The sequence below is a fragment of the Cibotium barometz genome, chromosome 55 (assembly GCF_041138505.1).
Source record: "Cibotium barometz isolate CiBa-2024 chromosome 55, ASM4113850v1, whole genome shotgun sequence".
Taxonomy (NCBI): Eukaryota; Viridiplantae; Streptophyta; class Polypodiopsida; order Cyatheales; family Cibotiaceae; genus Cibotium; species Cibotium barometz.
In genome coordinates this window covers 37,211,006-37,234,229 of record NC_141100.1, presented here as the reverse complement: position 1 = coordinate 37,234,229, position 23,224 = coordinate 37,211,006, and the positions used below count along the sequence as shown (strand labels likewise).

Below are 23,224 nucleotides of genomic sequence, written 5' to 3'. Positions count from 1 at the left end.
CACAGGCAACACTACACGACAAAAGGTCTAGTTTTTTGAAGGCACTCAAACGACCACTAATAAGGGGATCTCGGAAGTCCTAGTCAATGAAGGAGATACGACAAGCCCACCAACCACGACCCCGGAAGGCCAGAGACCATCACCAGGCACAAACCTAGTAAACAGCAGCACATAGAAGCAGTGATGAAGGAAACAATAGCACCCCCCTATGGAAGTAGTGAAGAGTGTTGCAGGCGCTTAAGGCATCGACGGAAGAAGGGAAGAAAACAACAATAGTGGCAGCCGCCTCTACGGAAGTAGTAAAGAGTGCTTCAGGTGCTTAGGACATCACGACGGAAGCAATGAAGCAGCCTTGTGCTACAAGCACTTAGGCCAACAACAACAACAGCCACCTATATGGAAGTAGTGAAGAGTGCTGCAGGCGCTTATGACATCGACGGAACCAATGAAGAAACCTTGTGGTAGAGGCACTTAGCTTACTGCCTAAAGGCCACCTAAATGCATGGTGCTGGACCAATGGGGTGCGGCGCCATGCATTGGTGCCTTACACACTGCCATGTCTCCTGGGTGCTCGTCCTGCCGTGGCCTCCACCTCTTGCCCCTGTTTCGCTAGAGCCTGGGCAGCCGAGCTTGGCTACCCAAACATGGGTGCACCTACCTCCATCCAATCACGTTGCAAGTGGTGGACCATGCCGTCAATCCTTCCCGCCATTCTGCAACTATACCAATAGTTTGACATTGCCCGCATCCTCATCGTTAGCATTTGCATGTCCCCCACTTGTTCCAGGGACTTTTCCTTTATCCGCTTTTGGTGGTTCACCGATTGCGTTTACACCATACAAACAGCCCAACCCAATCACGGCTACCAGTCTGTGCATCAAAGCTGCAACCCTCACAAGCAAAGACAGAGATCTCATCTTTGCCTCTAGAAGGGAGAAGTGATGTGGATGGGGTTTCTGCCCCATAAAAGGTAAAAAAGCTACCAATAAAAGGTAGAGTCCAACAAGAGGTGCAGGAGGTTGAAGTTTCCAACAAAGCCCCTGTGACCAAGAGAGGTAGGAAGGCCTCAACACCAAAGACCAATGTAGATGAACAAACATGGAAAAGGGAGGTTTGGAAGGATGCATGGGTTGTTTAGCTCATTCACATTCGGGGCTCAATGCACGATGAGTTTGGAAACTCAAAAGCAAGGGGTTGATCTATGGTCTAAAGTTACCACTCAACTTGCACGGCTATTCCCAGAGTGTGACAAAGACTCTGAAAGTTGCAGAAAGAAATGGGGTCGTGTTTATGCAGACTACAAGAAGGACAAGGCCCATAATCCGATCTTTTGAAATGATCGTAAGGTAACATGTCAATGGTTTGATATCATGATGAGTACATGCACAATTGGGCAAACGTGGTTAGCTACACCCATGCTTTAGCTGTGGGTGGTAACATCGATGGCCCAATTGTGAAAGTAGATGAAGGAGAGGGTACACAATCCTCCATCAAAACAGAAGCGCCAAAGAGCAATGTGCCCAATGTACGACTACGAAAAGATCAGAAGATTTAGGATCCCCTTGTTGACATGGCCAGCACGGCCAAAGTCATGGCAGATCAACACAAGGACTCTCTTGCGGATCGCAAGGTAGCAAAAGCCCAAAAGTTGCAAATGCTAGGCCAGCTTACTTCAGCTGTGACTGGCCTTTTGGATGTAGTGAAAAGTTTTAAAAAGGAGTGATTTCACTTTGTTATCTCTGCAAATTATGGTGTTTTAACATGTTTACTGTATTTGAAATTTGCCATCATGTAATGAAACACTTCATTTTTTCAGCTAATTTCAAGTTTTAACATGTAAATACACTAATGTTATGTAATCATAGGAATTTAACCGTTCTTCCATGTATTGCAGGGGATGGAAGATGAGTTAATTCTCATACTTTGTCTCATTACAATCATCATTTTTTTGATTGCAATGATTGACATGATGGATTCATATTATGATGAGGGCAATTTATGCATGCAACATGTATCCATGCTGAGTCAGTGTGCATGGCTCGAGTTTGGCCTACATGGCAGGCTCGGATTACTAGAAGAAGACATGAGCGGCAGTCATGTTGGGCTTATCCTAGACCCCAAACTTTTATGGAGCGTGGTTTGCTTGGAAGCTACTCAGACAGAATGTTCAAGAGTAGGCTCCGCCTAAGCAAGGAAACATTTCACTTCTTGACTGCACAGCTTGCTCCTCTCTTGCAACGGTGTAACACTAATTATCGAAAGGCAATTGTGGAGAAGCGTGTATGTGTGGCTTTGCACCGTCTAGCTACCGGATCAAACTTAATAGTAGATTTGTATAGGGTTTCCACGTCTTCATGCCAAAAGATCATTATGGAGTTCTATGATACAATCTCCACATCAGGTCTTCATGACCCGTACATTAAATGGCCTTCTTCTTATAGGATGCGTATCATGGCTGAAGGATTTGAGGCAATACATGGCATTCCGTTTGTCATTGGTTCAGTGGATGGTAGCCATGTTCCAATTATTGCCCCTCATGTGCACCATGAGGACTACTTTAATCAGAAGGGGTTTCATTCTATAAGTTTGTAGATGACCGTTGCTTCTAACTGCTTGGTTTGGGATTATGACATTGGTTGGGCACGTCTATGCATGATTGGAATGTATTCCAAAGAAGTGATCTAGGACAGAGGTATGAATCAAACAACTTAGGCAATTATTGTTTACTTGGTGATTGTGCTTACCCTCCTGCAAGGTTTTGGATGCTTCCTCCATTCAAAGGAAATAAAGATGGATTATCCCCTGAGCGGTACTTTTGGAACTACATTCAGCCTAGTTCACGGATGCCTGTGGAGAGGGCTTTTGAAATGCTAAAAGCCCGCTTTCATATTTAATTGAAGAGATGTGACATGTTATTGCAAAATGTGCCGAAGATGGTTAGCACTTGTTTGGTCCTTCATAACATGTGCATTGTGCATGGAGATTCATTTGATGAGGGTTGGGTTCGAGAGACACAAGCGGAGGTGAATTGAGCAAACAATGATGCATTGGCTTTGGATCCAATCATTCAGAATGGGCTGCAAGTGGGTCTTGTTGAGGTTACAGCCTTGGTGCAGACCGAGACCTCAACGGTTGTGCAGAGAGGGCACAATCATCCGAAACAGCACCGCCTGATTCATCCCAAGTTGGGGGCGCAGAAAGGAGAGACAATCTTGCTAGAGTAATGTTTAAAGAGAGAGAGAGAGAGGACAAATGTGAGAATTGTATTTGGTGATCATGACTCAGCTGATGAGAGTGATAATAGTGAGTAGGAGATGAAATAGTGCTTGGAGGTTATGACTTTGGACACAAAGTTGGCATTTTGCATATCTCAAAGACATCATATTTTGTTTATCTGCATAGTGCTTTTATGTTATGACTTTGGCAGATTTTTTTAAAAGGATGTTTATTTGGTTTTTAAATCTCATATGCCTACTTATTCTCTTTTTTTTTTTGTAGATGGGAGGAGGGGAGGGGGTAAGATAAACCTAGTTCATCCCCTCCCCTCCTCTCGAAGCGAGCATGGTGTAGCCACAATAAATGTGGTGATGGGGTTCAAGTCCCCAACTCTCTATTTGTATGGACAGAAATTGCTTTTGCAGGGTATTGATGAAGTTTGGGAGCAACTTGTAAGTTACGGGGTGCCTGCATGTTACTATGTGGGTAAGTGATAATTGATTACCAATTCATTCTTGCACTTGTATTTATAATCATTTATTATGCAAGGACTCTTATCGTATTTATTATCATTTATTATGCAAGGACTCTTATCGTATGTGTTGAGCACCAGATTGGGTCAAAGAAATAGATTTCTCAACGCTACCATACCTTCAACCAATCAATTTTCTTGATGTGGGTATACATTGAATAGGTTGGGGTTGTGTGTCCAGGTGTGTGTATACATTGAATAGGTTGGGGTTGTGTGTCCAGGTGCTGAAGCAAAGGCCATCATGGTGAAGAGATATTTGTCTACCGTGGCTTTCAACAACATCACACGTAAGAGATTTGTTGATGGTGAAGGCAATGTTGGTCCACCAGGGATTGAGCTCAAGAAAATTATAGCACAGGGGATGAAGCTTGGTGCGTCTATCAAGACGCTACCATGGATCAGGTGGATGTTCCCCCTACAAAAGGAGGAATTCTTGAAGCATGGTGCGCGATGTGACAACCTAACAAAGCTGATCATGCATGAACACACCATTGCCAGAGAGACAAGCGGTGAAGTTAAGCAGCACTTTGTTGATGCCCTCCTTACACTGCAAAAGTAGCATGATCTCACAGACACTCACATCATTCTCACAGACACTCACATCATTGGCCTGCTTTGGGGAAATGGATTTCATGTGTTAGGAATGTGTAACCATTTTGCTACATTGTTTTCCAGGACATGATTACTGTAGGGATGGATACAACAGCTATTTCTGTCGAATGGTTCGTAGCCCTCGTGTGCAACAGAAAGCCAAGGAGGAGCTTGGCCGAGCTGGTTCACAGCCCTCGTGTGCAACAGAAAGCCAGGGAGGAGCTCGACCAAGTTATCGGCATGGAAAATGTTGCCAAAGAAATAGATTTCTCAAAGCTACCATACCTTCAATGTGTGCATGTATACACAGGTTTTTATGGATGGTGGAGATGCACGAGGTCATGTTGGGCGGTGTGTAAAGGGGGTGCCCATGCATGGACAGTCAGTTTTTTAATAAACACAGGCATAGGCAGTTGGTGTGTAATGGGGTACGACCATTCAAAAGTGCACAAGGCACTTTTTGGCTGCCCACATGTTGGGCAGTATTGTTCCACCCCAAGGCGGTCTGTATCCAGCCTTAGGCCTCCGATGAAAGTAGTGAAGACTGCAGGTACTTAGGTCACCAACGAAAGAAGTCTGTCGCACACAGTTTCAAGCTCCCCAGCTTGTCTTCTAGCTGGGGATGCCACGTTGGAGTGTGATACCAGCAACGTGGCATTTCCACGTCAGCAAGGTTTTTGTCAATTTCCACCGTTAATTGAGCCATTAATTGCGATCGCTGGCAGGGGCAACCGCACCGATTCTTCGCAGGTTTAGGCCACCCTCAGGCTAAGTTCGCAGGTTTTATATCCTCAGTTTGTGTGTTTTACGTTTTTTTACTTTTGTGTGTTTTCTTTTCTTTTCCTTAAATCCAACCTAGATTAACATAAATATTAATTAAACTTAATACTACCCTGATTAATTAAGTGCAAACTAACCTAATCTATGCCTAATACTAACCTAACAAGTTAAACTAACTTATTTAATATTAATACTAGTACTTATATTAAATAACCGAGCAACTAATAAATTCCACTCATTAGAACTAACTAATTATACAAATAATAGTACTAATGAAAGCTAACTAACTATGCAAATTAACCTAATGCAACTAATCTAACCAAGTAATAAACAAACCTATTACTAAACTAATTACTCTTTATGCTAGTTAAATCCTAACTTGTTAAAGTAACTAGTTATTTCCTCATAAATTTCCTTGAGATATAGGCATGCTAGACAATGATAAAGATCTCTTTATTAAGGTGTTCTTCTTCAACTTCCTCCAAAGTAAGAGGTTTGTGACTCCCACAAGGCACCACTTTTGCTTCATACCTTGTCCATGTATTATTTAAAAATACAATCGTTGTATTACATGATATGCAAGTGTTTCTAATGCACAAGGAGGACGGTTTATGCAAATATGTGTGCATTACATGGCCCTATCCAAGCTTATCATTCGGAACCCATTTGCATTCTATGATTAATCAGACTTGTTCCAGTATTGAGTCGTTTTGTACATATGCTCAAAGAACATATTTATCGTTTCAATTTTGAGTGGCGTTGTACCAAAACTATGAAACATAGTAGTCAACTAGTAGCTAAACTATGAAACATAGTATGTGTAGCCCTATACAAGCACTGTTTGTACATGTTTCCCTTCATTGCCCACTCACATGTTTCCCTTCATTGCCCACTCACATGTGTAACAACCCCAATCACAATCAGCATTAAATACAATATAATGAACATTTGCTCCTAATGATTGACACTTAACCTTTGCCATAGCACTTGTGGAATTTAAGGCAAAAAATGTGTTGAATATACATGATGTTATGAAGATGCGTTGGAGTTATGTTAACATAAAGATTATAAGTATTCAGCATATTTGTGAAAGAAATCATTTTTTCTTTGCAAACACATTAATTTCTCGTAACTCAAAATGCGTGTTTCCAAGAAGAATTTTAATCTTCAAAAAATAATACAAAGCATGGTCAAGCTTCGCTTGCATCGGAGTTCTCATTGACACAAGCATGGTCAAGCTTCGCTTGCATCATCACCCTCTTTTTCTTTGCCCCCTTTGGGAATTTGGGTAAGGCTCTAACCTCTTCTTTCCTTCTACGAACCTTATTGTTTGCGAACGGCCAACCTCAAAAGAATGGCTTCGCACGGGCAAGTGAATCCCAAACCCGTCATCTCGAGCCCGTAACTCATAGGGAGGGTATGTCACCAACAAGGCCCTTGATGCTTTGGCTTGTTGCACAGACGCTTGCATTTGGAGAGCCAAGCACTTAGTTAATGCTAGAAGATCATTATCACCATCTGAAATAACACACATGGGTTTAGTTCATTCATATGTTATGTATGGAGACGATCGATCAAATAAAGCATCCACACATACTGCAAATCAAGAGGGTTTCACTGACAATTTGTTGTATTTTTTGAGACAAATCCTCATGATATGATTGTGTGCCTATAGAAGAAGATAACATTAGGCACAATAGTTTAATCCCATGGTGCTACATACGAAAGTTGGATAACGTACCATTTGTTTCATCATTGCCAAGGCTAGGAGGCAAATTGGAATTACCCATGTCAATAGCACTATCAATCCCCATTGACAAAACATGGCCTAGTGGAAAAATATAACAGTTTAATGATCGCACTGGAGAGACGGAAAACTCTCTCACTTGTAGCAAGAGTAGTATGATCCACGTGTAGCTCAATCCAATGGGATTTGCATCCCTTTCGGAGCTAGGGATTCAACCCGTACCGGTGCACAAAAGCTTATCCACAAATGGAGAGAATGCTTATGGTTACCATCACATGACACTAGACTAAGCACACACACAAGCTCAACTTGTCCTCATTCCTACACACCCATTCATTCACAAATACAAGCAAGAGGAACACAATCACTATGCACTCAAGCAAAGAGAAAGACCTCACTCCACTCCTATCTTCCTACAAGCATGCACACACTCAAGCATCAAGCTTCCATGAAAGCTTCAAATCAGCCCACATACATAAAAATGAAATATTAAAAGCATGCATAAGAGTAAAATGATTAGAGAAGAGGATGAGAAAGACTCATGACATTGCTATTGATTCAATGAAGAGATTTATCTCATACAAAGATGTAGATGGGGTGAGAGAAGAGTCTTCACCTCTATGGAGAAGAGGGAGAGTAGCTCTCTCAAAGGAGCTCTTGCATGAACTTAGCCCAAAAAGTGTCCATAAGCTCTCAAATGAGCCACTTTTTATACAAAAACTCTAAAACTCCCAAAACTTCCCATGTGGGATTATTCTTAAGCCCCCCACACTCATCTACAACTTGGAACTCTTTACAAGAGCCCTAAATAAGAATGTCACTTGTTTTCCTGCTTGCATCCTTGTGTTGATCACCACTCGTCACGCAACACTCCCCCCTTCTTATTTTGTGCACGTCCTCGAGGGCGGTAGAAGCAAAAGCTGCAAAAAACAATGGATACAAGTAAAGCCTTTTATTGAAAAAAAAAAACCAGCAATGTCAATCTCACACGTGAGCATACAAGTGAAAGGCTGATTAGAGATTTAAAGAGTGCTAAAAGAGGTGAGTAAAGACTAGTCAAAGTGAGACTAAGTGGTAGATAGTGCTATGCAAAGACAAGTGTGCTTGCACACCACAGGTTATGACCGCAGTCTCAATGTCCTACAAGTATTTAAGTTATTCCTAAGTAGCAACCCGACTCCTAAATATGAGCATTGGTGATTGGACCTTTTTCTTCTTCTTCTTCTTCTTCTTCTTCTTCTTCTCTTTTTTTTTTTTTGGTGTGTGTAAAAGATGATAAAGAGGAAGGTTCCATCCCAATGAGACCCAAGCAATGGCCAAGAGACCTCCGCCAAGAGAATCTAAAGACCGCTAAGTATCTCAAGGGCGATAGACCCTTTTCTTTCTTTTTGACATAAGGAGTACCCCATGAAGATGAGGGCATCGGTCTCGAGGGCCCATAATGTACCCCAGAGTCCTACCAACATCTATCAAGGCAATAGAGTCCTTGAAGGTCTTTTTCTGAATCTTTTAGACATCAGTGTTCACCCCATGGAAACCAAGGCATCGGCCCCAAGGTGCTAAGACAACCCCAGGTCCTACCAAGCATTCCTCATGGCTGTAGACACGTCATGTCTCGATTCACTTGTATATATTTTTAGAGCATGATTTTTGTATTAAAAAAATTTATTAATCCCAGCACCTAGCCCATACCTAAGAGGTAGCTACCACTAAGGATAACTAATATACTTCGAGAGCATAAGAACTTGGCATACTCCGTTGGTATATATCCTACACCGTCTTCAAATAGAAATACCTTCTACTAAGTCCTCTAAGAATCTAGAAATCACTCACCACATTTTAACAACTAATTTAAAACTTAAACCAGCCAACTGTGTGTGAACATGCAAACAATATATCCAAAAGTTAAAAGCACATAAAGAACAAAAGATTATGATTTGAATACACCTGTTGTAGTGCTCGTTGATGTTGTGCGTTTGCATTGATGCATTGCTGATGTTGTGCAGATTGCTTCTCTCTCCCCCCTTCCTAATTTGTGTGCATGCTAGGTGGACTATTGGGGCGTGTTTGTATGCTCTTGGATGCAAGGACAACCCTATACAAAAACCGGCCTCTGGAGAAGGTGGTAGAGAAAGGAGTGCTTCCTCGCTAAAATATGGCATTGGTTCTATGGGAAGGTTAAGCAGACAATTTCAATTTTGGAACTGCTCAATATAGGTACTCATAGTGATCCAAAATTGACATGTTGAGGCTTGGGGAAAGAGGGCTTGCAAGATAGGTGGTTGCAAGTCATTTATGCATGTATCCCTCCATTGTTGTGCTTGAACCTCCTCAGGTAATCTACGTTGATTTGGTCCTCTCTCTGGTACTCTCACATTAAGAAGGTTATGGCGTTGGGGTGTAATTCCCACAATTTGTTTCATTAAGCCCGTGCCATATCGTCGAAAGTAAGAGCGGCATAGCCAACAAATGTGTGAAACTTCTCCTAATACGAGTCATGCACACTCTTGAGAATGTGGAAATGGGTGATGCTGTTGATAGAATAAAGTGACAAAATGATGCCCATAGCAATTTTCACCTAAGGCAGCATAAAAGTACCTAGAATGAGTTTGAAAAGAAGGAGCACTATAACCCCCGCGATGTTCAGGCTGAGTACTATCAGGGTCAATGCATGGTGGACATGTATCTCGCCAAGTATCCATCAGGAGTTATCTGGTCGTAGAATAATGAAATTTAGAAACTTCAAACTTTATACACTCATATCCATCATTACAATCCCAATCAAAAACATTGTAGATAAGATCATCTCAAAAAGAACACAATCCTCTAAAGGCATAAGGAACCACACTATTCAAACACTGATCTACCAAAGAGCTTCAATTGTAGTGTTAATGCCTTATCTTTGGTTTTGGGTATGTCCTTCTTAAGAGGTGGGAAGGTTAGCAATTGTCGAGGAATTTGAGCAAGATAAGAGGATTTAGGCATTGAAGTGCTAGAATCTATGCTCAAAGGAGACTCATGTAAAGTTTGATTTGTCTTAGGTACACAAGTTGATGGTGGAATTGTGTAACAAGGAGAATTTGGGACAACTGGTGTTTCAGTACTTGTTTTGGGAAGGTCAACACAAGGAGATTTGTAGGTGCTATCACAACCACCTATCCTATCTTGAAGAGGTTGTGTTGATTTCCGTTGCACCCACTGATATGGAAAACCAAGGGTGGCTTTTGGAATCTTACTGATACACTCTTTTACCTCTAGCAAACCATGGCATTTGGGAAGCCAAAGTGCTGTTGCACCCTCATAATAGCCTTGTGCTTTAAGAACATGCTTTGGGACCCAACGAGTAACAATCTGAGGTTTAGGCTTGGAAAAGATGTGCTTTTTAGGAGGCTTAGCAACTAGGCTAGATGGTACAAGTTTGTACGCATCTTTGGGTAGCCAAATTGATAATTCCTTCTTGCCTGGCCTTCTTTGAGCAGTGACTAGAGTAGTTGGAACATGCTAGCCATGGCCCTCACTTGAGGACTCATCGATTATCCACATCATTTGTGTTGGAGCTTCAAGAGCAGATTTTGAAAGTGGGTTGTGTAAGGTAGAAACACCACCCTTTTGACATGATAAAGCTCGTGGAGTAGCAGATCCCATGATGCAATCAGAATCAATTTGCAATTTGTATTGTCTATTCTTCCAATCTAATGAACAATTGGTAGCACTTAACCATGATCGACCGAGAACAACCTCTACCACTGCCTTGGACTTACTTGCCACATAAAAGGGAACTGACATCTGGTGATCCTGAATGGACATCATAATGACACATTTTCCCTCTATAGGGTTATCTTCACCTGAGAAGCTTCGTAAGTCAATAGGAATGTGCACAAGTGTTGGTTGTCCCAAGGCTATCCATGTGTCAAACGAGAGAACATTATAATCTGCACCAGAGTCAATTAAGGCAGAGACAAAGTAGGTAGTCTCATGAAGATGAAGACATACTTGAATATTGAAAGGATCGACATATTGTTCATCAGGAGCCAATTGTAAGGCCAACATAGAAGCCTTGCGACGCTCCTTGGCTTTTGCAACTCTAGCTTTAGCCTCTTCTTGAGCCTGACGTTTAAGTAGGTCATGTGCTTCTTTCCGTGTGTGTGCAGCATGCATTTGTTGAAGCATGGCTTCAGTTAATGGTTCATTGTATTTCTTGAGATGACTTCTATTAATGAAGTTAGGCATTTGCTCACCTTCTAGTGTCTCTAAACGCACTACACCACTTGGAGTAAGCTCATTAATCACAAACGGTCCTAGGCCACGTTTCTTGAGCTTTCGCTTATGCTTCTTAAGTGTGTTCAAGAGCACAAGGTCACCTTTTTTGAATCGGCCAGTTGTTACATTTCTATCATACCATTGCTTTTGTCTCCTCTTTTCAGCATACATCCCCATTACCGCCAATAAGCGGGTCTCATCAAGCTTTTCCAATTCATCAATGCGTTGTGAAAGCTCATGACCAGTCCAGTCCAATTGTTTAGCAACTCGTAGAGTAGGTACAAGAAATTCAATGGGAAGAATTACATCTAGCCCAAAAGCAAGCTCAAATGGGGTTGTGCCCAGAGATGTTTTATAGGCTGTCCTATATGCCCAAAGAACTGAGTGCAACTTTTGCTCCCAATCAGTCCTATGTCCCTCAACAATCTTTGTGAGTGCTGTGCAGAGAATCTTGTTAGTACTCTCAGCTTGTCCATTGGTCTAGGGATGATAGGGTGCAGAACGCTTGTGAATTACCATAAATTCTTGAAGTAAAAACTCTATGACCTCATTCACAAAGTGCACACCTTGATCACTAACGATTTCAATAGGTAAGCCATAGCGTGTAAACACGTACTCATACAAGAACTTGGCTGTGGTTCTGGCATCATTTTTAACTGTAACCTTTGCCTCTACCCATTTGGTCAAATAGTCAGTTGCGACTATAATATATTCGGCATGCGTGTGATGAGCTGGAGGTTTAATGGGACCGACAAAATCAATATCCCATTTTGCAAAAGCACGTGTGCTTAACATAGGCCGCAATGGCATATTGTCCTTTGTGATGGGAGGTTTGGTCCTTTGACAATCGTCACAACGTTTTACATATTCTTCGGCATCCATTTGTAAGGTTGGCCACCAAAGCCCAGACCACCTAATCAACTTAGCTGTGGTATTGCCCGAAAAGTGTCCACCCCCAACACCTGCATGTGCATGAGTCAAGATTTTCAAGTAGTCAGCTTCACATACACACATGCGTAAGTTGCTATCCTTGCCCCTCTTGTAGAGTTGGCCCTCTATCAGCATATAGTTTGCCGCTTCAACTTCAATAGCATGCTTTCGATATTTAGGAATTTTTTGATCAGTATGACCATGCTGAAGATAGTCCACATTATACTTACTCCAACTTGGTGTAGTTGAAATTTGGAATAATGTGACAGTATGAATTGGCTGTTGAATTTGACATGAAGCACAGTTACGAACAAATTTTTCAGCATCCGCATGCATGGTAGGCCACCATTGCCCATCCTGAGATATACGTCGCACACAAGTAGTAGCTGATGCATGGATTCCACCGATACCCGCATGTGCCCATTCCAAGATCTCCTCATATTGGTCAGGGTTAGGTATAAGACGCAACACTCCATCATTACCCTGACGATATTATCTCCCTAAGATTAACTTGAATGGTTGCCATAGGTCCACATTAGGACCCGCTAGTTGTATCTGCCCACTTGTCAAAATTTCTAATATGGATTCAGACCATTTAGGAGCTGTCTCTACAAGGAAAAGTGTTGAATCTAACATCATCATCCACACCCACAGGAGCTTCGCCAGAGGTGATTCGAGACAAATGATCTACCCTAAGATGAGTTGTTTCTTTTCGGACTGCCACTTCAAAATCAAACTCAAGAAGGATGATAAACCACCTCACAATCCTTCCAGTTGCACAAGGCTTATTCACCAAATATAGCAATGCTTGATGGTCCACAAAAAATATGAATTTGTTTGCCAACAGGTAATGGCGAAACTTTTTCAATGCATATATCATGGACAAACCTTCTCTTTCTGTTGTGGTATAATTCTTCTCATTGTTCAACTGTTGACTAGCATATGAGATTGGGAAATCCTTATTATGTTCTCCCGATTGAGCCAAAATACATCCAATTGCAAAGTTTGAAGCATCAATATGGACATGAAAGATTTGGTTCCAATCTGGTCCCCATAAGATGGGTGCAGTCACTAATGCTTGCTTCAACTTTTCAAAGGATTCCTCACACTCATCAGTCCAATTAAACTTTACAAGAAGAGCATATAATGGTCTGGCTAGGACAGCGTACATGTAGATGAACCGACGATAATAGCCACAATGTCCCATGAATGTTTGTACCCCTTTAGGGTTGATAGGCCGAGGTAATGAGACAATGACATCAATTTTATCCATATCTGTTGAAATCCCATTGCGAGAAACAATATGGCCCAAAATTTTCCCTTGTCTTACCATGAATTTGCACTTGTCAGGATTCAAACATATACGATAAACTTGACACTTTTAAAACACAAGTCTGAGGTGTTCTATGTGATCATCACGCTCTTGTGAATGAACACATAAATCATCCATGAAGATCTCAAGAAATTGCCTAAGGTACTCCTTGAATACATGACTCATTAACCGCTGAAAGGTTGCTGGTGCATTTGTTAGACCAAATGGCATAACACGATAGGCAAAGATGCCATCTTCAGTAGCAAAGGCGGTCTTGTGTTGATCCTTTGGATCAATTGACAGTTGATTGTAACCAGAGAATCCATCCAAGAAACTATATGCCTTTTTCCCTGCAACTCATTCCAGAACATGATCCGTGATTGGAAGTGGGTAATGATCACGTACAGTAGCTGCATTTACCTTCTTGACATGTTAAGGGTAAATCTGCACCTCTGGGGGTGTTCGCGTGGCGTTGGAAGCCACATAGAAGGCAACCTTCCCAAGTCACCGGTCTCACTCCGGCTCTCGGGGATGAAGACAAGGAAGAGGAAGGGTAAGGAACCTAATCTAACAACAAAGAAAATGGAAAAGGATTTGATAAGTGAATAAGGAACAAAATGTAAAAACTACTCAACTCTCACCCAACTCAACATATCCCACACACCAAATGATGATTAGGGTCGGGACTACAACTCACTCATGGTTAGGTACCCTCACCACAAACAAGGAATCCCTAGAAAAGAAGCAAGGCATGCCAGTCCAAGCCGTACACACACATCCACTCTAGATGGCTTTCTAAGCAAGAAGGATCCTCAACCAAGCCATCACAAGAATAAGCATACTCACATGTCTCTCACTCGCATAAGAAACTCACACTTGCATGACTTCTAGAAAGCAATAAAATGAAAGAAGAAGACCCTATGTACACACCCAAGACACTCCAAGAGTACACAAGAGTGGATTCCAACTTGGGCTAGAGGGAATGAGAGACCCCCCTAGCTTGCCCTTCATTATATAGCAAAAATGGCTATCCTCTATGCCACATGGCAAGCATAGGGTGATCACACAAATTACAACCAATGAGGTGTGGCTAAAGCCACCATCCCCATTCCCTAAGGTATAAACCATAGGTATGTGTACACCAAATCAAATACAATGGAGGTGCAATGTGTGCACATGTACCCAAATAATAATGAAGCTCAAATGTTGGCCTAGGTGTTAACCTAAATGGGTTAACATTGCCCCACCTCTAAAGCACATCCCATCCTCGGGATGTAAAAAAGTGATGTGAGTACAAGGGGGGTAGATACAAAGTGATACATCAATGTGGTAAAATATGGCCAATGAAGATCTGCAAAATCAGTCGATGAAACCCAAGATCCTTGTCGAAGGGTGAGGTAAGGGATGCTCCCCCACCTCTAGGGTAAATACCACCAACGTCCCAAATGAAGATGAAGTCTATAAAGCACATGTGGAAGAGATGAGTGTTCCATTCACTTGGGTTCATATCTTGCTTGTTGGAATCCTTTTTTCTATATCTTTTATTTTTTATATTTTCTTTTTGTGTGTAAGTAGTAAGTGTTTATGTGCTTTGTGAGAATCTAAGTGTTGTGAAAGTGTGGGTGTGTGTATGTGTGCAAATGGAAAGTTAGTATGGTTAGGGTGTGAAATAAAAATAAAAATAAAAAGTAGATAGGTTGGCTAGGGAAGAAAGGTGATGTTAGAAGTGGATAAGGGTTAGTGGGTGGGAGTTAATAAGTTTGGTAGGAGGGTTAGGGGGATAGGATAGGTGGGAAAGGGGGAAGAATTCAAAAAATTGGGGGATGTTTGGAAGGGATCCAAAAGGGGAGAAGGTAGGTTAGGGGAAAAAACAAAACAAAAAACAAAAAAAATTAAGGGGGGCCCGCTTGGAAGGGATCCGAGGGGGTAGGTGAGTTAGATTTTGATTTTATTTTTTATTTTTTTTAAAACTTTATTTTTAATGGCCTTCGCCTGTTTCTTCGTGGCTTTCTCTCGTTTGCAGGGCGTCGGGCTGTGGTGGGGAGCCCGTTATCCTCCCCACCTCTTCCTTTGCTCATCTTCTGATGCTGTGCTAGCCGGGCTGTGGTGGGGAGCCCGTAATCCTCCCCACCCATCACTTGCTTTCTTTGTGGTGTGCTGCACGTGGTGGGGAGCTGCTCGGCCTTTGCTTTCTGTGGTGCCACAGACGGCGCCACTTACTTCCTCTCCTCCCCCTTCTTCACGTTACTTCTTTCCTCTGTATTTTGTGCAGGGCCCCCTTTTTGCTGGCTACCGTGGGAGCTCATGAGCCGGCTTTTCTTTCTGGCTGCTGTGGTTGCTCCACTCTTCTGGTTGCCTTGACTGCTCGTTTGCTGGCTGCACGCTTGCTGGCTGCCGTGGGCTAAGGGTGGTCGAGGGGGTGGCGGGAGTTCTGCAATGGGAGGCGGGAGATGGAGGCGGCAGTAGGGAGCCTCATTTTCAGCACATGCGGTGCAAGAGCACATGCACGCAAGCACTCCTCCTCCGACACCTCCACACAACCCAACGCCACAGCCAAAAATTTGGCTTTTCTTGTTTCTCTTATCACAGAGCCTAAAAGCTCTTTTTTTATTTTATTTTCATAGAGCTAAAAAACTCTCTTTGACTGATTTGAAAACGAACTAGAGCTTAAAAGCTCTTCTCTTGTGTTACATGTTGCCCACCAAAGCTTAGGAGCTTTGTTTTCTTGCCTCCCTACTGCCCACAGAAATTTGAGCTGTGTGTGAATAGTGCATGTCTTTTGCCTTTGAGCTGTGGAAGGCTTTAGCTTTCCATGAGTTCACCCATACACCATAGGTTTCATTCCTCCATTAATCATTGATGGCATTCATCTTAAAGTGCATCATAAGCATTATGTGAAGCATTGCATTGTAAAATGACACTTATAACTTCTCTTAATCCATCTTTGAATGTGCTTGTTGTACTAAAACTGAATCTACTTTGCAAATCATATCAAAAACTTAGTTTCAAGTCATGATGTGGATGAGTTCCGTCTTTGTTGTTGCCTCCTTGCAAACTTGTCCCGGCTACGGAACCATGTTAAGGGTAAATCTGCACCTCCGGGTGTTCGCGTGGCGTTGGAAGCCACATAGAAGGCAACCTTCCCAAGTCACCGGTCTCACTCCGGATCTCGGGGATGAAGACAAGGAAGAGGAAGGGTAAGGAACCTAATCTAACAACAAAGAAAATGGAAAAGGATTTGATAAGTGAATAAGGAACAAAATGTAAAAACTACTCAACTCTCACCCAACTCAACATATCCCACACACCAAATGATGATTAGGGTCGGGACTACAACTCACTCATGGTTAGGTACCCTCACCATAAACAAGGAATCCCTAGAAAAGAAGCAAGGCATGCCAGTCCAAGCCGTACACACACATCCACTCTAGATGGCTTTCTAAGCAAGAAGGATCCTCAACCAAGCCATCACAAGAATAAGCATACTCACATGTCTCTCACTCGCATAAGAAACTCACACTTGCATGACTTCTAGAAAGCAATAAAATGAAAGAAGAAGACCCTATGTACACACCCAAGACACTCCAAGAGTACACAAGAGTGGATTCCAACTTGGGCTAGAGGGAATGAGAGACCCCCTAGCTTGCCCTTCATTATATAGCAAAAATGGCTATCCTCTATGCCACATGGCAAGCATAGGGTGATCACACAAATTACAACCAATGAGGTGTGGCTAAGGCCACCATCCCCATTCCCTAAGGTATAAACCATAGGTATGTGTACACCAAATCAAATACAATGGAGGTGAAATGTGTGCACATGTACCCAAATAATAATGAAGCTCAAATGTTGGCCTAGGTGTTAACCTAAATGGGTTAACATTGCCCCACCTCTAAAGCACATCCCGTCCTCGGGATGTAAAAAAGTGATGTGAGTACAAGGGGGGTAGATACAAAGTGATACATCAATGTGGTAAAATATGGCCAATGAAGATCTGCAAGATCAGTCGATGAAACCCAAGATCCTTGTCGAAGGGTGAGGTAAGGGATGCTCCCCCACCTCTCGGGTAAATACCACCAACGTCCCAAATGAAGATGGAAAATGGCTCCCAAAGTATAGGTGCATACATAGCATGAAGCCAAAATGTATATGATGAAGATGAAGTCTATAAAGCACATGTGGAAGAGATGAGTGTTCCATTCACTTGGGTTCATATACTTGCTTGTTGGAATCCTTTTTTCTATATCTTTTATTTTTTATATTTTCTTTTTGTGTGTAAGTAGTAAGTGTTTATGTGCTTTGTGAGAATCTAAGTGTTGTGAAAGTGTGGGTGTGTGCATGTGTGCAAATGGAAAGTTACTATGGTTAGGGTGTGCAAAATAAAAATAAAAATAAAAAGTAGATGAGTTGACTAGGGAAGAAAGGTGATGTCAGAAGTGGATAAGGGTTAGTGGGTGGGAGTTAATAAGTTTGGTAGGAGGGTTAGGGGGATAGGATAGGTGGGAAAGGGGGAAGAATTCAAAAAATTGGGGGACGTTTGGAAGGGATCCAAAAGGGGAGAAGGTAGGTTAGGGGAAAAAACAAAATAAAAAACCAAAAATTAAGGGGGCCCCGCTTGGAAGGGATCCGAGGCGGTAGGTGAGTTAGATTTTGATTTTATTTTTTAAAAACTTTATTTTTAATGGCCTTCGCCTGTTTCTTCGTGGCTTTCTCTCGTTGCAGGGCGTCGGGCTGTGGTGGGGAGCCCGTTATCCTCCCCACCTCTTCCTTTGCTCATCTTCTGATGCTGTGCTAGCCGGGCTGTGGTGGGGAGCCCGTAATCCTCCCCACCCATCACTTGCTTTCTTTGTGGTGTGCTGCACGTGGTGGGGAGCTGCTCGGCCTTTGCTTTCTGTGGTGCCACAGACGGCGCCACTTACTTCCTCTCCTCCCCCTTCTTCACGTTACTTCTTTCCTCTGTATTTTGTGCAGGGCCCCCTTTTTGCTGGCTACCGTGGGAGCTCATGAGCCGGCTTTTCTTTCTGGCTGCTGTGGTTGCTCCACTCTTCTGGTTGCCTTGACTGCTCGTTTGCTGGCTGCACGCTTGCTGGCTGCCGTGGGCTAAGGGTGGTCGAGGGGGTGGCGGGAGTTCTGCAATGGGAGGCGGGAGATGGAGGCGGCAGTAGGGAGCCTCATTTTCAGCACATGCGGTGCAAGAGCACATGCACGCAAGCACTCCTCCTCCGACACCTCCACACAACCCAACGCCACAGCCAAAAATTTGGCTTTTCTTGTTTCTCTTATCACAGAGCCTAAAAGCTCTTTTTTTATTTTATTTTCATAGAGCTAAAAAACTCTCTTTGATTGATTTGAAAACGAACTAGAGCTTAAAAGCTCTTCTCTTGTGTTACATGTTGCCCACCAAAGCTTAGGAGCTTTGTTTTCTTGCCTCCCTACTGCCCACAGAAATTTGAGCTGTGTGTGAACAGTGCATGTCTCTCTTCCAGAACTCGTAAAGAAGATTTGTCTGAAGCCTCTAGTGCCTGAAACCAAGCAAGGGCCTTTCCCTCAAGAGTGAGCCCAAATCCTTCAATTTGAGTATGCTTGTCAGACTTGCTCAACTCGAACTGCTTGCCTAAATGCTGCTACATGGTCATATGGATCTCCCGACCCTTCGTACTTCTTTACCAGTTTCTGAAGAGTTGATGGCCTTACTTGTCTTGAATACTCATCATAGGGCCTACGGCCTCTCACTCTCAGTGGGAATTGTTCCTCTCTTTGGTAAGATGGTCCACATGCATCCCAAATTGGTGTGGGTCCCCTATTACCTGCCTCACCAACTCCCTCCAAAGATCTTGTTACCTGCATTTCAGGAGGTGCATTTATGGGAGGCCGAGTTGGCTCCCCTACCCTTAGATTGTCATAGTGAGAAAAACGTTGTTGTGGTGTGATCTGTGGTCGCACTTTTGGTGTAGGATAATATCTTGGTGCTAGAGTTGGGCTACTTGCAGTGGTCCACTTTGATGTTGAGGGTCCCTCTCTAATGAACTCTCGTAGGGGAGGAGCAGCAGTTTCTCCAAGAAAGGCTATCTCTCCTGGTTTAGCTGTATTTGTCTCTCCTGGTTTAGCTATATTTGTTGAGAACACTTCCATGAATAATGGTTGTCCTTTCCACGTGAGCTCCCGAATCTCCTTCCAATCTAAGGTTCGGTATTCATTGGCCCATTTATCGACGATTCGGTTCTTGTATTCTGAAAGCTTCTCGACTACCACCACAAGTGCTAGAGGAAGATCTAGCTCTGGCAATCTAGTTGTGGCATAATATCCTTCTAAAGAGTCCTTATAGACCTCTTGAAGTGGGTCATCCTGTAAGACCTTTGTCACTAGAATTTGTCGTACAAACTCCCATTGGTTTAATGTGGAACATTTCATTAGAACAACTTGAAGTAGGATAACCTATGGAATTCATCCACTGCTCTTTGAAGTATTTGATAAATAATTCTTGGTCCTTGTATGTTTCCAAAAATGTCTCCTGAAGTCCCATGGCCTCCTTCTCACTACTTGCTTCTGTGCCATATGTTTTGCTTTGCATATTCATAATTACTCCCAATGATCTAAACATTTCAGATCAAGTGGAAACATCTGACACTTTCTTGATCATGTTTTTCAACCACGATCATTGAACATGCAAAGACATAGGTAGACTGGTGTCCCGAACACCTCCCTGCACCAAATATGTCATACGAAGAGTAAGTTGCATTACTCAAAACGTGTGTAATCACATGTTAAAAGACACATGTTTTGCAACAGTGGAAAAACACGTCTAAACTCACTTGATAGCTTGGATATCTACTTGTGCATCATCCACCATAAAAGCATTAGGTTGCCAAGACTTATTGGTATCAAAAATCCAATTTCTCAAAGCAGTTAACCAAATTTTGATATCAACCATGGAGCAAGATGACGTGATGGCCCACGCAACTAGAACACCATTTCTATGAGCATCGAATACCAACAAGGTATATAAATGGAACTACAACAAACACCAATTTGTTAATAGTAATGCCAAAATTTGAAGTATAATGAAATGCATTATTGGAATCCCAACGATGAGTACACACCTTGTACTTATTCATTCCGAAAGTAGCATCCATGGCCAATAAACCGTCATGACCATGGGTGTTCATCATGTGAGTTGCCAACGAGTTTGGACTCCCAAAACAAATGGTTGTCCCTTGGATTCATCAAACAATTGATAGAAAAAAATTTTAACTCTTATTTACCAATACCTAGTTGTGTACACTGCGTGCATCATCTTGATCAGTTTGGAGTGTGATACATTCCAACTTGCTTGCAACATTAAGGATGTCTCGCAGTGTAAGGAAAGTATCCCGAGTTGCCCAAAGGCTCCCTTCCTTTGCACTGCTTTGCACCAAATGTATATAATGTTGCAACACTTGTTGGGGGGTGAATCCTTTATGTAGCATGTCACAAATCCATGATTGCATTGTTGCGGATAGCCATGGAGCGAAACACAACCTTGTTGAGGTAGGTCCCGACGAGTATTGCGAGCCATGGCATACATTACCCTTTGAATTGATATGTTGGTATTGTATGTAATTCAAGCGACATACCTATGGTCATAAGTACAATTGTGAAACAACAAAATGACATTGGCAGTAGCCAACTGCATAGGATTGTGATTCCACTCTTTGCTTTCAGGCTCTCGTAGAAGGTTCGTCACATCACGAGCATCCACGGGACCAAAGACACACCGATATCTAACAGAAACACACATGATGTAGTTGCTATAAAAAACAAAGTTGGATTTTGTACTTTTAAAACCAAGAAAGTCACAACTGCGTAGTTATGCATTAATTTGAAACTTACCCGATCAATGACAAGAAACTATCTTTGGTCCCGGAAGTTTTAATGAGCCTGCCTCATTGCTTTTGTTCCAACGTATTCGCAAATTTGTGGGGGCATCTGATCTAATAGACTCGCCGTGTGCTTGAAGTCGGCGATCCCAAGGAATGTATGCTATTTGCTGGATGTCAAACTTTGATTGAGGATTCAAAGAGGTTTCCCATACAAGATTTGTTGCATCAAATGGACCAGGTGGAGGTGTTTGAACATTCAACTTGTGAGCATGTGAGGTTGACTCTTCAAAAGCGAAACTAGACTCATAGTAGAGGTAAGGTGGTTCGGATTCACTGCACCCCACACAAGGAAAGGTACTACACCACCCTGTAGCAACCACAAAATTCCTCTCTCTCTCTCTCTCTCTCTCTCTCTCTCTCTCTCTCTTCTAAGTATCAAGAAATATGACGCATGTATTTTTTGGTTAGGGATAGAGGTTAACTTCATATTTTGATATATCTCTAGAATATCTTGAAACTAGTCATTAAAAAAGATCAAGATTATATAATATGACTAACTAATAAAGATTACAGGAGCCATGGGTTTTTCAAATGAGATAGTAAGAGAGAGAGAGAGAGAGATCAACAAAGCATTTGCACCAAACTATGAGAGAGAGAAGAAGGAACATAAATATTAATTGAACTTAAAAATTAGATTAAGGTAAGATTAATTAGCCTAAAGCTTTATGGACACTAAGAAGTTACGTGAGAGCTGAGAGCTGTGACGAGCTGCTGCCTGAAGGCGGAGCGCCTAAGAGCTGTGAGCCTCTGCTTGAAGGCGGAGCACCTGAGAGTTGTGACGAGCTGCTGCCTAAAGGTTTTAGTGCTGTGACAAGCTGGAACAACCTTATGAGCGATCGTCTGCAGTTGCTCACCCCTCTCAGCGTTCCTCTTAAAGCTTCTCATTACGCGGTGCGGTTGTTGAATGCAGCCTAAACCTGCGGAGAATCAATGCGGTTGCCCCTGCCAGCGGTCGCAGTCAATGGCTCAATTAACGGTGGAAATTGTCTAATTTGTTGATGACGTGGAAATGCCACGTTGCTGGTATCACACTCCATTGTCCAATGTGGCATCCCCAGCTAGACGACAAGTTGGGGAGCTTGAAATGTATCCCCAGTTGTGGGCCGTGGCACAGCATCTGATGGAGCCCGTCATTCGTCAATGCATAACATCCAATTGAGACAGTTTGTGATCCATCAACATTTTTGTCTCTTCTTACAATCAGAGTACAAACAGTTATCCCTTGTGCACAACAGGGCAGTAACCAATTTGGTGAAGTAGAGCTTGAGGCGGCGGGCGAGCCATTCTTAGTGAAGTAGAGCTTGAGGTAAGCGTTTCTCCTATGCGCACAAAGTAATAACTAGTCTTGGTGAAATAGAGCTTAAGGTAAGAGGTCAAGTTATGGAGATTGATAGGGTGAACCCATCAAGCAAGCGCCACCGTAAGAGGATCACAAGAGAGGGGGAGCCAAGGCATTAGTTTCTATGTGCTCCATAATCACTAGACAAGGCTACAATGAAGGCTATCCTTGGTTGTTTGAACTGATATTTTTATCTACCTCGTCGAACCTCTCTCATGTAAGCTTCTCTAACCTTTCACTTCTAAATCCCTTATCATCATGGCAAAAGTACAAATCAACACTATTGAAAAGCTTATAATTATCAAGCTTGGAGGCCATTCAAGATATTCCTTCAGTCATACTTCATGTGGGCTATACTCCTCCTCATTGGCCCTAAAGACTTGGAAAGTCGGCTTTGCTGCGTGAGTTCGTGAGGAGGCAACGCTTAGGTACATACGTTCTATTTTTTGCTTAAGTTCATTTAACATCTGTAAAGGAGTAGGGCGAAATTTACAAAGCCCGAACGCAAATTCTAAGATTGTAGGGTATGCTCAGAAGGGGCATGGTTAGGATGTGCTAAACTGTTTTGAACAGATATAGCATGAGGGCCGCTCTCCGG

General features: G+C 42.6%; 1 pseudogene; it reads left to right on the top strand.

Moving 5' to 3' along the window:
* The first annotated feature begins 1,570 nt into the window (after nt 1-1,570).
* LOC147607708 (cytochrome P450 98A2-like) lies at nt 1,571-22,202 on the top strand (annotated as a pseudogene).
* Nucleotides 22,203-23,224: the final 1,022 nt, after the last annotated feature.